This window comes from Harpia harpyja, chromosome 3, assembly GCF_026419915.1.
Source record: "Harpia harpyja isolate bHarHar1 chromosome 3, bHarHar1 primary haplotype, whole genome shotgun sequence".
Lineage (NCBI taxonomy): Eukaryota > Metazoa > Chordata > Aves > Accipitriformes > Accipitridae > Harpia > Harpia harpyja.
In genome coordinates, this window is record NC_068942.1 from 77871421 (window position 1) to 77886424 (window position 15004).

The 15004-nt window shown below is 42.7% G+C and overlaps 1 protein-coding gene across 2 annotated transcripts in view; it reads left to right on the forward strand.

Moving 5' to 3' along the window:
• The window catches only part of SLC35F4 (solute carrier family 35 member F4), a 128918-nt gene that overhangs the window by 88021 nt on the left and 25893 nt on the right, over positions 1–15004 (forward strand). The window lies entirely within an intron of this gene.

Here is a 15004-nt window from a genome sequence, read left to right on the forward strand (position 1 = left end):
GTGAGCCTGCAGCTTGGGTTGTCATTTACCCTGTATAGTTACACGCTGTATAATTCACACTGCTATAATTCATACTGCATGTTTCCTTGACAAATAAGGACTCCCTGAGTGAAAATAATTGGATATGTAGATTGATTATGTGGAGCATTGGCTTGTATTGGGTTTTGTTAATTCTAGATTGCTGAGCCAGCACACTCAGCAGTGGCTGACAGTGATCTGGGGCTCATGGTCAAGGAAATCGTAAGCCAGATTTCCAGGTATCACACAGCTTCCACTCGCTGCAAATAAGAAAACTTTAACATGTTGCAGACTGAAAGTGCAGAATGTGAGACAAGCAACAACATATGAAAATCTGTTTTAAAGGTACCTGGAAACTAGTTTACTGTACAGTTTTGGGGGGAAACCCCCCATATTTTCCCGCTGCGGTGCCTTGCATAAACATGAGGTGAGTAAGATGGCACAGGACCACAGATTTCATGTTGACTTGCAGTCTGTGGAGTAACTATCATGCCATCCTGGTAAATATGGACATCACATTCCACTTGTGGATGGATTTGTGTCTGACATACCTCAGGAGAGAGGAACAGAGCTTGCTTCTCTCACTTCCACTCCATATTATTTTATTAATTTCTTCAGCACACTTAGAGAGCAGATAGAGGGTACATAGGAAGGATCAGAGGACTTACATGAATAGCATTTCATACAGAAATACAGAAATCAGCTATTCATAGTAGGAGCAGAAACAGATGGCCAAAGCTTTTGCTTGTGTAGCCAGAGAAGCTGATGCTTTTCAAGCTGCAATCTTTGATGGGAGTTATAGGTACCAATCACACATATTTTTAAAACAGTTTTGTATCTGCTTCATTTCTCTTGCAACTGTTGTACGAAGTGGAGATTGCTATGGTAGGTATTTGAAAGAGTGCTTTGTGGATTTGCATATGGCTTCTGAGTTGCAGAGTTAAAATGATGGCTGATTTTCCTTTGAAAAAAAATGCAGCAACTTTTAGATGCAATCCCATTCTGCTGTTAATGTTGAAATTGTCTGAAAGAAACATCTCGAATTGCTTGACATTGTCTCATGCATTTCATCCTCACCATTGTTAAGGTTCGTTAATGATTCCATTATAAGCTCCTATTTGCAGAAATGGTTTTCTAAAAACAATCTCTGTGTTATATTATTATGTTGTTTATATTACATAAATGCTCAAGGACTAGACATGTATTAATAGATAGCCTTGTGATTGTGGAGCTGGCAATTACTTGAGTGGTGATTACTCTATCACAAAGTCTGCTGACTCTCAGCACTTTTGAGGGGAGAATAAAATTCCTTCCACAAATTGGGAAGATAATTTTCTTTGGAATAGTTGTTACACAGTGCTGGAAATCCTCTGCATGCAGATAAGCAGTAAAAGCCGGTTAGCTTTATGCGATGCAGTGTAATGCTTTGGAAAAGACTGTCATGATGGAAAGCCTTATCAGTCACAGGGGATATAACGAAGATCCTAAAGGAGAGCTCCAAGCCTTCCAGGAGGGGACATGCTGGGTGGAAGACCAGGCAGCTGCAACCATTTCTCTTTCCTGTACTTCTGTAGTGTGTCCCAGGTACTTGACACTGGAGTGGGGTGGCGTTGGGAGAGGGGGTGATGAGGTACTTTCTCCCTCACTTCCATACGGTTAACCACTCTCTCTTCCTTACTGTGTCACCGCACCCTAATAGTAAAGAGTGCAGGCCATTCTGTCTCCCAAAGAGGAATAAGAGGGCAGCATTAAAGGGACGTGCAGGGCAAGATCACACATTTAAGGTAATGTCCTATGCTGCTGCTGGCTTGGTTGCCCCAAAGACCCTTCCTACCCCTCTGGGTACTGTGGAGTCACAGGCTGCCTCATCCATTAGGATGCTGTAGGTCAGTTCTCTGCATGTACCAGGCTCTTCTGTGGCTACATCTGAAGGATGATCCGGCTGGGACTCTGCTTCTTCCCCTCTGCTCCTCCGTACGTCCTGGCTCCTTACGGGTGAGTGAAGGGAACAGTCCTTGCACACGTACCCCAAGCATGGTACTTGTTAGTGTGTAAAACACGTGAGATCCCAGCAGGCAGGTTGCTTTAGGAAGCCCAGCACATGACATCCTAGGTTGGTGATTCTTGATCCTTTTCAAATCACTTTGTGGCCTTCCTTACAGCCAATAACTTCTCCCTGTTTGGTGGTATAGTAGGGGATGGAGGACCAAGCTCCAGGCCAGGAATCCCCACTCTCAGTTGCTATCAAAGGCACAGAGACTATAGCTGAAAGGTGTATACTTGTCGCCCATAAAAATTCAGCAGCTTTGCTAGCAGATTCTGGTAGAGCTAAGCTACCTTTCTGTCCTTTGCCTTTTTATTTCCCATAGTTCCTGCAGCAAATACCTTGAATATCAACAGTAAAGCTTTCTACCTACAAATTCTTGGGTAAGACTTGATAGTTCTCTTGGTGAAGAGCTCTGAAGGCAGGGCTCTTAAGATGTGTTGGTAGCCACGTCCTGGCAAAGAAAGCTCCCAGCACAGTGCCGGGTTACACAAGTGGATGGGGTTTTCTAAGAGTTACAGACATTATATGGGCTGTCACCGGTTTCCTCAGTGAAACTTTCTCATTGCTCCAAGTGAACAACTTCCAATAATATGAATAATAGTAATAAAAAGGGAGTAGAAGAGAGAGAAGGTGTCAGGGAAAGAGGGACAAAAATGTCCTAGCTGCCTCAAGGGAAGTGAGGAAGAAATGTAGACCAACCATGGCCTATATATGTCTCCTGATTGTGACAATTTTTGTAGGGCATTAAAAGCGAAGAGACTCCTGCAATACCATTGCTTCCTTATCAGATACAGAGCTGGATGTTACCGACTCTTTTGCCCAAGGCATTCCTGATTTAGCGGCTCTGTAGGAGTTACATTATTCAAAGTTTATTTAAAATAATTACTGTAATCATCCATATATTGTCACAGTGTAAGGAACCAGAAAATTGCGTTGCATAATTCCCTTGCAGTTGTCTGAGAAATCTCCCGTCTGCTTTGCTAACACAGCGCAGATATTTGATGTGAAATCTTTGCTTTCATGCAAAGGGGCTGCCGCACTTTCAAGTTTACGAAGCGCGATAGCTAATATATTTATATTTTATCTGCTGCGCTTAACAATTGAATGAAAGAAAAGTGTTAGCAGAGGTCAAGCATTGTTTGAATGTGTTGCAAATGGTTTCCCAGGGAAACAGCAAATCAGTACTCATAGCCTACTGCAGCATCTCCAGAACAACATCTAGCCACCAGCCATAGCCGAGTGTTTACTATAGTACTCGGGACCTAAAGCGATGCAGACTAAAGATGAAGTGAGCGTGTGAGTAGGAGAGCAATTTCAAAGGATGAAGAAACATTCGGCAAGAGTGGCACCATTACCGTCTTACAATGTTTCTGAATTAAATTCGCCTGTGCCAGACGGTAAATGCTTTTTTTCCTGTATATCTAACCCTAGGCAGGAATTTACTTCGCGTGCTCCTCCTGCTCTGTTCCATGCAAAGTAATGCGAATGTGTGTGCGTGTATGTGTATTTTTAAAGTAACTAATGCTTGGACAGCATTTTTAACACTTTAATATCATCTGGGATAAGTGCAGTTAAATTTCTGTTGCTTGTGTTCAACTGCTGTGTGAATGATTTCTGCTGAAGAAACTAATGTTGAAATGTGAACAACCGATAAAGTTGTTGTACTTCAATTCTGGCTTTTAAAATGATGTGAAACTAGGTCCGTATAATGTTATCGAATTTTCTGTAGTATTTTAATATTGTGCTCTAGATCGATCTTTTTTGCTTTAAAGATAGAGGCACCAACTTTTTTGTGCTTGCTGTCCCTCAGCTTGAGATAGCAATTGTTCCCTTAAACTGCTTTTCCCCCCCTTACTTTCAGAAGTGTCAGCTCTAAAGAATTCCTTAATACAAAAACCACAAGATAGAAATTGTGAAATCTGTTGTATGCTCTTGATCAGACATGACAGCCTCATTCCTTTAAGAGTGTATACCAATTTCGCATCACACTTTTGTGTCAACTGGAAATGTGGTGATGTTGTCCAGCGTGAGATATGACTCTGCTGATAGCTGTGATGCAGATATAAAGCTCGGCATGCTGAAAATGTACAGCAGGTATATGTGCAGTATAAATCAAAGGTCGAAAGGAAAGCTTTTCTAAAAATATTCCTAATGTTCAGGTTCAAGTTTTTGTTCTAAATGTCTGTAGAATCTCAGGCGTTCAGTGCACTGTTGCAAGTTTATTATATTCAGTGTCGGATGTTTTAAAGAGCTGAGTGGTACTTTCCGAAGTTGCTTGTTCTGCCAGAATGAACTCTTCCCACCAGGTGTGGTAAGTTGTTAAGAACGCTCGAGCTGTAAAATTGCAAGGTGTGTGCTGTCTCTGGTTTGAGCTTTGTTATGCCAACCAGCAATGAAAATGTGATTCCTTTGTGTGAGTTAAATTCAGTGCTACATCCAGGATAAAAACAAAGCAAGAGACACAGTCCAGTGCTTGTCAGCAGAGTGTGACTTCCAATTCTTCAATCTACCCAGGTCAGACTGGCTTAAATTACAAATGGGGCTGGGTTTTGGTAGAGCAGGCAATAGGTTGTGTCATTTTTCTTGGGAGTATATGTGTGATATTGAGAATTCTGCAGTCTTGGTAGTTACCTGGCGTTTCTTTCTTGAGGGAAAAATGCATTAAAGAAAGTTGGAGCTGATAGACCTGCTGCTTATGTCGGTCCATTGCTGTTGCATAGCACCAGATTTTAGGATGTGTGATACTGTAATTCCTACACTCACCTACTTTTAAAGGAGCAGCATTACGGCCAGGTGAGCTGGCTTGCTGTGCTGGTTAACAGGGTGATTTGCTGCTCTTTATTCCCCGAGAGCTCCCAGCACAGACCGGGCTCGCGTTGCACCAGGCTGTGAATGCGGAGGATTAAAGACTGTCCCTACCCTGTAGGGTCTAAGACAACTCACAAGCTGTGGTTGCCTCCAACTTAACCAGTCCAACTGCTGTCAGGTGCCTCTGTTTAGTCCAGTCTTAACCTTCTCCCCATGCTGGGCTGCAGCAGCAGCATCAAATATTGCACTGCCTGTTTCCTCAGGGAGGGAGAATCCAGTCATCGTAGGAAGAAAGGGCAATAGACTGGAAGTGACTACCTGAGAGCGCTTGTCATATCTGACAGGCTGAAAAAGGAAAGGTTCTTGCTAGGGATGAAGCGGGCCAAGCTGAACTAATACTGGACGCATACATTAAACGTGAGTGTGTGCAGCCAGTTTTACAGATCAGCAAAGATTTTAGCAGGGATTCCCAAAGAATCCTAATGGGCTAGGGCAGCCACCTTCCTAAGAGCACGGCGCCTGTCCTGCCTTTCCTTCCCAGGCATGGGGAGAGCATGTGGAAGAGATGCCACAGCAACTTGGGCTCTGGGCCTGTGTGCTGGGAGGAGAGCAGGGGACCAGTGCACTCTATGTTGGCAGTTTTCAAGCAGTTGAGGTTTGTGGCTTCCTAGCTATCTTCTGGTAGAACCACAGAAACTGCTGACTCCTGGATGGTGGAGTGAAATCCAGGCAAGAAGACTCCTTCCTTAGTGAAGAGGCACCCAGACATTTGCAAATCACTGGTCAGAAAACGCTGTTCACGTGGAAAGAAACGGAGCAGAGACAGCTGCCGAAAAGGGTTGGCATGTGGGCTAAGTGGTTCTGGAGAATGGGAGGTGTGTATCAAGCTGAGACCACAGCCACCAAATACTTTTGAGAACATGTCTTCATCTCAGTCTGGCCAGCCCTCACTCCCCAGCATGGCATCTGCCACAGCGAGAGGACTCTATGTACGCGAGTGCCTGAGCCAGGTGGGTTGTATGGACACTGCGTGGAGGAGACTTATCCCAAATGTGCCATCATGGAAAGGCAGGGGTGAGACCTGTTGGAGCTATTATCCCAAGGGCAATGGAGAAACCAGTTGGAACTATTTCCTGGGGTTACAAAATGCAGCAATACAGTGATAAATACTTACTTTTGCCCCAGCTGCTTACCTGTAAAATGTTCTTTTAACCCACCCTTCCTCAAATGTGCTTAATTAGGCTCTAAGTCAGGCAAGGAAATCGAAGCATGTGCTTAACGATGTACCACAGTGCTGCTGCTATGGATTGAGCCTGAGACAGTCAGATTTGGACTTATCTAGATGCATCTAAATGTCAGCCTTGGTAAGTACTAAGAAAGTTGTCTGAGCTTCCTGGAGTCAGCAGGAGAGCTGGACACCTCTGAGAGGTGATTCATCTCCTAAGATTGGTATCTAAGGGAGCTGGAATGAATCACTCTCTGGAGGCACCCATCAAACAGGAGAGGCAATAGTTTGCGTAGGAGATAAGTACAAGCAGTTTGATATTGAGTTGTGTGTCAGTGTGCTGACTGCTTTTACACTCGGATCTTAGGAGACCCGTGAACCAGCCTGGATTTATTGCAGTGTTTCTTGAAAGTAGAAGCTATATCATAATTATTTAATAATGAGATGCATATGAGTGATTTCCAGAGTGTCCTGGGTCTAAATTCCTTTCACAACAACTTTATGTCAAAGCAGCCTCATGGCTTTCATTGAAGCTACTCTTGATTTACTGTAGAGAAAGTAAAAATGAGAGTTTAACTCAGAATGTCTTTCTTTTTGGAAATGTCACTAAATTTTAGCAATGACAAGATTAATTTTCAAAGAATTGTTTCATAGAGATTCATAACCTGTTATTTTCGGAGTAAAGTGTATAAATTGTGAAAGCACTGGAGGTGCCTCTGGTTTAATTTATTACAAAGTTTGTAACAGAGGTTTTCTTTAATGGGATGGTGTGCAGCTTTGAATGAAATGATTTGCATTTATCTGTTGCTCAGTCAGTGCCGAAGTGGTGAAAAGCTGGTCTGATCCCAGGCCAGTGAATCCTACAATTGGCTTGAGTTGGTGTCTGGTCAAGCATATCTGGGGAAAAGAAAGTCTCATAGGTCTCTTGCAGCGAAGGATATCCCTTTAAATGTATGTTCGAAGGACTCATTCAGAAGTTGTTATTGAAGTGGTCTCATAGGGACTGTTTATGTAAGCGAAAGCTTAAAATAAAGTCCTTGCTCTGGAGCTGCAATAAGGGGACTTGTAAGTCCCTGGGCGTTGTTCCCTCAGACAGGTATGTGTTGGCTTCACCCGAATAAAAACACCTGATGGTCCAGCTCCCTCCTCACAGAGCAGTGTGGTGTGGAAGTACCCGCATCGTCGTCCTCAGAGGCTGAGCCAAAGCTCACTAAAATCAGTTGGTCTTCCCAGGAACTGCATTGGGTTTTGGATCTGTCCCTGTGATCTAGAGTCATTTGCTAGCATGGGCTTAGCTTGGCTGGACACCGGGGTGCAGACATACTTCTGGATGCCTCTACGCTGCACTCTTCTTCCTCCGCAGCACCAGGGCAGCTTGGCTTGGCTTTCCCCAGCAGCACTTAGCCAGAAAGTTGCCCTCTGAGATGTTCATGGTGTGAAAGGGTCTTAAAATATTTCATGTGACTTCTTTGCGAGTTGCATAGGTACTGGAGGGAGTGTATTAGTGTGCCTGGTCCTGCCCTTCCCAGGCTTCATTCTGGGTACAGTGTCCTGATGGGTAAGGAAGGAGCAATAAGCAGAGGCTCTTTGCATGGGAAAAGTTCTGTGCTGAAGGAGGAGATATTCATAACCTTACTGGAGGTAAGTGTTTTCTAACTCCAGAGTTGTCACAGCTAAGCATGAGATTTTGACACCACATTTGTTTTTCAAGGCAAATGGAGATGTCAACAACGTTTCCGACAGCAGAATTCAGTCCAAAATATTCCACTCCAAATGTGTGTTTTGTGTAGAAGTTGTAGAAGTTTTGATTTCAACATATAAAAATAATTCTTCATTTGCAGCATTTTCTTCTATGTTCCTTCAAACTCTAAATATGTTATGTCGTGCCCAGTAACTTTAAAATATATGTAGCTAGTATGTTTCAAAATACATACACCAGCTGCCAGTTCCACTACAGATGTTCTCAAATAAACTTTTTTCCCCAAGATCTGTTCTGATACCCTCACGCTGGTGCTGGTGTATTATTTTTGGTGTCAAATCAATGGAATTCCTTGTCAGTGCTTAAACAGAGGCAGTGATAAATTTGTTTGAGTTATGTTAAAATGAGAATGGGGAAAAAAGTCATCTTGGCTTAAAGTGAGTAAGGAGGAAAAAAAGCCAGGGAAAAAATATTTCCGTGCTTTTAAATATACTTTCAGTAAAATGTAGGTGGATGAACAAGTGGTACAAAGATTTGAACAGAGATTTGGGGTTTTTAATATTTGTCTTTATGTGTTTTGAGGAAGGGTCTTGATCCAGGGCAATACAAAGAGGAGCCATTTACTTCAGTAAGAAACAAGTTGAGAAGTCCTCCAGAGACAGCTGGCCATTATGCTCATGCGTCAGGGCTGCCGAAAAGTCGGTCTGCAGGTTGCTTGCACCCAGCAAAGCCTTTATATGCTTCCTGCAAAGGTCTTTTTTGTTTGTTTGGGTTTTAGTGGTTGCAGCTGTTGAACACAACGGATGTTGCAGTCTGCATTCATTTTGTGCTGCAGTCCCCAGTCGGAAGTTTTAGGACACAGGATTGGATACAGACCATGCACATCATATTCCCTGGTTTGCCCAGAAAGCATCCATCTCAGAGCAGGTTCTTCATAAGAAGAACATGTAGCTGATGCACAGAAAGATGGATTTACAGACTTGCAAGTGTTTATCAGGTTTGCATGCAGAAGCCAAGGCATCAAGCATATGGCAATTAATACGGGAACCCCAGTTTCAGCAGGCAGCTGTGGGGATCTGGGGAGATGAGAATCAACCACAGCATGAGTAGATGCCTTTGTGCAACTTATTTAGCAACTATTTCCCACTTTCCTCATCTGCAAAGGGTGAATAATCATATATGTATCTACCCATACGACGTGGCTGTATTGAGCATAAATGGAAGCTCCTTCCCTCTTCAATATACGTGTTAAATCTCAGTGTTATTACTACTACTACTACTTCTTCTTCTAACAATAACATGGTGCATTTGCATGTACTTTGTGTACAGATCTCACCCTCTTTCCATTCCAAGCACAGCCAGTGTGTACAAATGCTACACCTTGTCTTGTTGGGGCCTTTCACAGACCTTGAATTTTATATGAACAGATGTCACTAATGCTCTGACTGCAGATTTCATCTAGCAGATCATATCAGGCACTGGGACAGTAGCATGATGTAGCTTCCGTATTGGCAGTGCAGTCCAAAACCACCTTCTGTGTGGCAACCAAAAAAGCTGGGAGCAAATACACACTGGAAGTGCCAGGACCAAGTAGAATCACAGGTTGTTTTCACAACTGACATGGACCATACACAGATGGTCCTGCCTGATTCTGATTGTTTTAATTTAATTCTGAATTCCTTAAGTTGCCAGATCTCATAGTGTTAGATGTGGATGCACTCAACTCCTTCTCATTAGCTCTTTATATTTCTTTTGCTCAAAACTGACTTATGGTATTGCAGTTTGCAGAGTTGGGCACTTCTTTTCTTTTTCATTTAATGGTGCATCCTCAGTCTATCTGGTTATTGTCAGGTTTTCTTGCTGTTTATATATTGGTTTAGTTTGTTGTGCTTCTATTCCAGATCTTAGTTATAAGTGGAATCAAGGTGCATAGCCTTACTGTTCAGCGGTCTGGATCTTAAATCAGGAGAAGTTAGCACCTTGGGACTAGGTCCCAACACAGTTACCATCATAAAGCCAAGGAGATGCAGGTCTGGAAGGTGACTTCAGGAAGTTGTCTGGGTCATCCCTCCTCCAAGGCAGAGTCAGATACACCCTGACCATCCCTGACAGGTATCTCTGTCATTTGTCTCTGCCGTGAGACCATTTTTCAGGTACTGAACAGTCACTGTGGTCAGATTTTTCCTTCTCCCCAGGTGGGACATGGGACGTGAAGGTGCTGTTTCCCCAGGCATTTGATGGTGCAACAGGGAGAGACGGTGGCCCTGCCATTGCAGTGTGTGTTTCGATCCGGAGCGCAGTGCATTGGCGGTGGTCAGAGGAGCGGGAGGTGGGAAGCCGCGTGGGTGAGGTTTCGTACCTAAGCACGAGACATGACTCTTGTGTACGGGGGGATTTTTTTTGACTGTTTGATTTCCTCCCCTGACAATTAGGCTGCAACTGGTCGTCTGCAAGGGTAATTAGGTGCAAGGGTCTGGAGTGACACATCCCTGATCAGGAACTAAGTTCGTTATAAGATGTGAAATTTAAGTTATTTACTCCCTTTGCTGCCTCTTTGTTCACTTTATAGCAAGGATAGGAGGGCACATGGAAGTTGTTGAGATTGCTAATTGTGAGTGAAGTTGCCGTCTGCTGATTTGAAGTGAAGGGCTGGGTACAGACACTGAAGGGATAATTGGCAGAAATTGCTGATGGATGTCACTGTTAAACTACAACAAAAATATCTGCTTTTTTGCTTTCTGCTCTTGACAATAGTTAATCATAGTACAAGAGAAATGCTGTACACCATCACTGAGTCATTTGTTTTTCATTAAAATCTGAAAATCTTGTTTTCCCCTAGGACAAAAAAAATTTGTTGTAACCTTCTCATCCCCTTCAAACGTAAAAACTTCCAGAACAAGCAAATAGTAAATGAACAAGGCATTGCTCTGAAGGGACACACATGCATAACTCTAATACACAGAGACCATTGCAGTGTCTTGGAAGGATGTGTTTAAATGAAGAACATTGTCTCCAAATGCCTGAGACATGATGAAATGTTTTTTCTTCATTTAACAAGAGATACTTATTCCTCAAACCTGTGGAGCACACTGTCTGCAATGACACCCTTCCTATTGTTTGTTTGCTTGGGTTTAGTAAATGTAATTACAGCTTCATGTCCTGAGTTAAACTGCTGGTTCTGAATTCATTAAAAGTTGGGGAGAGTTTTCCCTTGAATTTTAACTTCCCGGGTCAGCTATTATCTTCAGGTACCTTAGTGTATGCCCAGAACAGCTTTGCTGATTGTACTCAGTTGCTGTGGGTTTACACCAGCATAAGGAAGGGCAGGATTTGATTTTACAGGCAGTCCCTCTGGCTGAAATAAAATAAGCTATGGACCTAACTCGCCATTGGATTGATAGTGTTGGATAGGCCTGCCTCCAGTTGTGTGCTAACAGTAGCAAACAATCCAATTAAAGCCATGGCTAATCCAACCTAATGAGGTTTTATTGTTGTAAAATGGACAGAATAAGCTCTCTTCACCTCTACCAATAGCAGTGCAACTCAGTCCCCTTTCCTGTAGGGCCATGTGCGTCTGATATTTCCCTGGCCACAAAATTCACATCATCTTCTCCCTACTGCATGGCATTAAAACCAGAATTTCATTGCGGAAGTCTCCAGCCCTCACGATCGTGAACTGACTGGTATCAATGCACGCACGTGTACAGGCTGCTGGAAACAATAGGCTTGTGATGTGTGAGCGAGTCTGTCATCGTTGTGGATGCTCACTCTAACAGGTAACGTTGCAGTGTAAAGGAAATGTTGTCAATTCTTTCACCGGTGCCCAATTTAGCAGGAACATTCAATTGACGTACTTTCCACATAACACCAGACTGACTTCTACCTCCATCCATCTGTCAAAACCTAGCAATTGTTTCTGCGGCAGTAGTATGAAGACATTGTTTTGTCAATGCAAAAACAATAACATATTAGGAGCTGAGATTTTGAGGACACAGTAAAATAAGCATACTGAATGAGTAAAAGGTAGATTGTAGATGCCTTGACCGACTTCTTGGAAAAGCTGGTCTCTCTCCTGACTATTGTGGTAGCCACAGGTGACCGCTGCTCTGCAGGGCTTTGGGAACATAATACAAAGAAACTGTCCAGCTCATTTGCATCACCTATTTAACCATCAATTTAGTTGTGTAATCAAAAAAAGAGTATGTATTTTGGCGTATACCAGCAAGCCAGATGTTGCTCTAAATAAGCCAACACTTTGTGTCGGTAATCCAGTGTCATGAATACACGGATGGCTTTCAGAAGGGAATTCAGTTACCTGTTTGAGAGGTTCTAAATTTCCATCAGGGCAGTTGGTTAAAAAAGAAGAGAAAAAGAAAAAAAATCAATTCTGTGATGACCTAGCCATAAAAATGACTTCTAGGGCTGCATTTTTATGTTGCATTGATTATTTTACTGGCAGTCCATTTGATCCATTTTTAGTAAGAACTTTGAGACAAGAAAAGTTGTCACAAATGAAATGGCATTGGGTGTTTTTGTATTCCAAGCACTGCTGTCACATGCTAAATATGTCATATACATGAAGATAATCTGAAAATAGTTGGGTTTGAACCTCAAAGCATAATCCCTTCTCTCCAAGCCCCCTTCAAAATAACAAAGAGATTTTTCTAGCTAAGGTGAGGACATATTTTCTCACTGTGTGAGCCTCATGTGGAAACCTGTATATGAACAAAAAGCCACAAGTCATGTATTGCATCTTTCAGAGGGTCAAGGGGCAAGGGAGCTGTGCAGAGTTTACAGATGGATGATGAAAATGATTGTCAGGACAAGGCATGTGCTGCAGGTTCCTGGTTTGAATGGACACGGCAGCAGCAGCATGTGGTGGTCGCCTCCTCCCACAGCCAGGACTCACAACAGTGTTCAAGAATTTGAAAAGGCATGGACATCAGTGATATTAATCATGTGGTTTAGTTCAGTCACAAGCATAATTACCTTGCTAAATTGAAGTACACTGGGATAAGTATATAATAGTTAATGCAAGACAAGGACAGACTTTGTTAGAAGCACGTGGAAAGCCACAGGTTCCCCTTGCTGGTTTCCCTTTGGTCTCCATGTGCAGAGAAATGGCTTTACTTCTTATGCTATAAAGCATTTGCATTTGCAGGGCAAGGAAAAAGATTTGTTAAAAGAGAATAATAAACTAAAAATAATCTTTAAAAATGGGAAAGAGCGGGGGTTTGTTTTTATCCAATAATGAAAAATCATCCACATGGATTTGACTTCTTAAGACATGCTTGATATAATCATGTGTGATCCTTTCCACTTCTCCCTTCCCTTCTTTGTCAATCCCATGAGCTGAGTGTTGCTTTGACACTCGATTATAACCTCCAAGTAATGAAGGAACACTTCTAGCAGCAAGATCTGGCAGTCTGGCAAGGTTTTTTCTATTTGTTAGTTTTTTCCCAATCTCTTCCGGTGGCATTCCCTTAAAATATCAAATGATGCCCAAAATGTAGATTCATGCTCAGCCTGTGATTCATCTCTGCTAAAGCCATGAACTGTGTTCATGCTCGACATTGACTGTATCGGTCTACAGAAACTGGATGAGGCTTCGGTGCACAGTGAGTTACAGATATCTGTTGCAACCTCTTACATGGAGTAGTCAGGTTAAAAGAAGGTCAGGTAAAAAGTCCCACCCAGTGTAAACATCTCTGCTCAGGATGGTTGTCCAAGGTCAGGTTGGACGGGGCTCTAAGCAACCTGATCTAGTTGAAGATGTCCCTGCTCGTTGCAGGGAGGTGGGGCTAGATGGTGTTTAAAGGTCCCTTCCAACCCAAAACCACTCTATCATTCTATGATTCTGTTATTCCCTGTATAGTCATAGGGAGATGCAGATGGTCCCAGGGCACTATTTTTCTCATCCTAAGGTTGACATCTAAAATAAGTCAAATGAATCTGACCCAGGCAGTGTCACTCCACCTTTGCTGTGGAGGAGGTGTTTATAGTACCTTTTTAGCGCATAGTTGCTTCTCCATTTGCACATGGCAAGTTGTGGCAGCACCCTGCTGTTGTCCTCTCTGGAGAGGACATGGTCTCACTGTCTAAGACCATGAGGTCTCCATAAGCGTGTGGGATTTATGAAGGTATATGGAAGTTTAGTGGAAAATGCTGCTCTCGATCCCCCTAAATTTGGAGGGTCTTGGTGGATCCCTGCTTGATAGCTGATAATGGCTGTGTGAGACAAAGAACTGGAGTTATATGAGTTCTGCCTTCCCTTCCTCTTATGTGGGGTGACATTGCACGCGTGCGAGGTTTCATTGCTGTGCTGTGTAAACGGTGATTTGTTGTCCTTGCTGCGGATACCAGGTTTGGGTAAGTTAGCCCAGCATATATCTGTTCACCTTGCCTGTCAAAGTATATCCTTAAAATATGTTCAGATTCAGTAGCATTAGCTGGCCCGGGCTTTCTAGCTGTAACAATGAAATATTGATAAATCGCCCTGCTATCTGATTACTTTCAAGCATAAGGGAAGAAGAATTCAGTAAATCAAGCAGTGACTGTCGATTAAATGCAATCTCTTGAATTGCAGTTCTGGTCTCAACTGCTGAGTTTCTCAATGTACAGGAAAAGATTGATGCTGCTTTGTTGTACCAGATATAAATAACTCAGCTCTTTTTGCATGTGAGGAAAAATAGGTTTCCTTGAAATTTTGGTTGCGGATCATCTGCTAGACTTCTGCCGAGTGTGATGTGAATCTTGATCTTGTTCTAAATTATATCTGAATTGAGATGTAGCATGTGTCTTTCAGCTTAATGAAATCTCTTTAAATGATGCATATCAAAGTGAGTAGTGATTTGGGTCGAGGCACCTTGGTGGCTGATTCTCTGAGGACAGGCAGTCAACAAATGCTTTCTGAAAATAAAACTTCTTTAAGTTGGGGACCTGAAAATTCATAAGTGCCTTTTTGAATATTTAGCCCCAAAAGTACTGATTGTCTTAATCCCGTGGAGGCTGGAACTAAATTTCAGCTGTCAAATAAAGGTGTTATGCTGCTTCTAATGGGGCGAATGGCCCAGGGCTGCCATTTCTACTGCACTTTTCAACCTCAGAGTGACTTGGAAGATGTTTACAAACTAACTAGGTAATGTTATCCTTGTTCCTTACGAATGGGAGGAGTAACACTTGGAGTTATGAAAGAAGTAGAACAAAA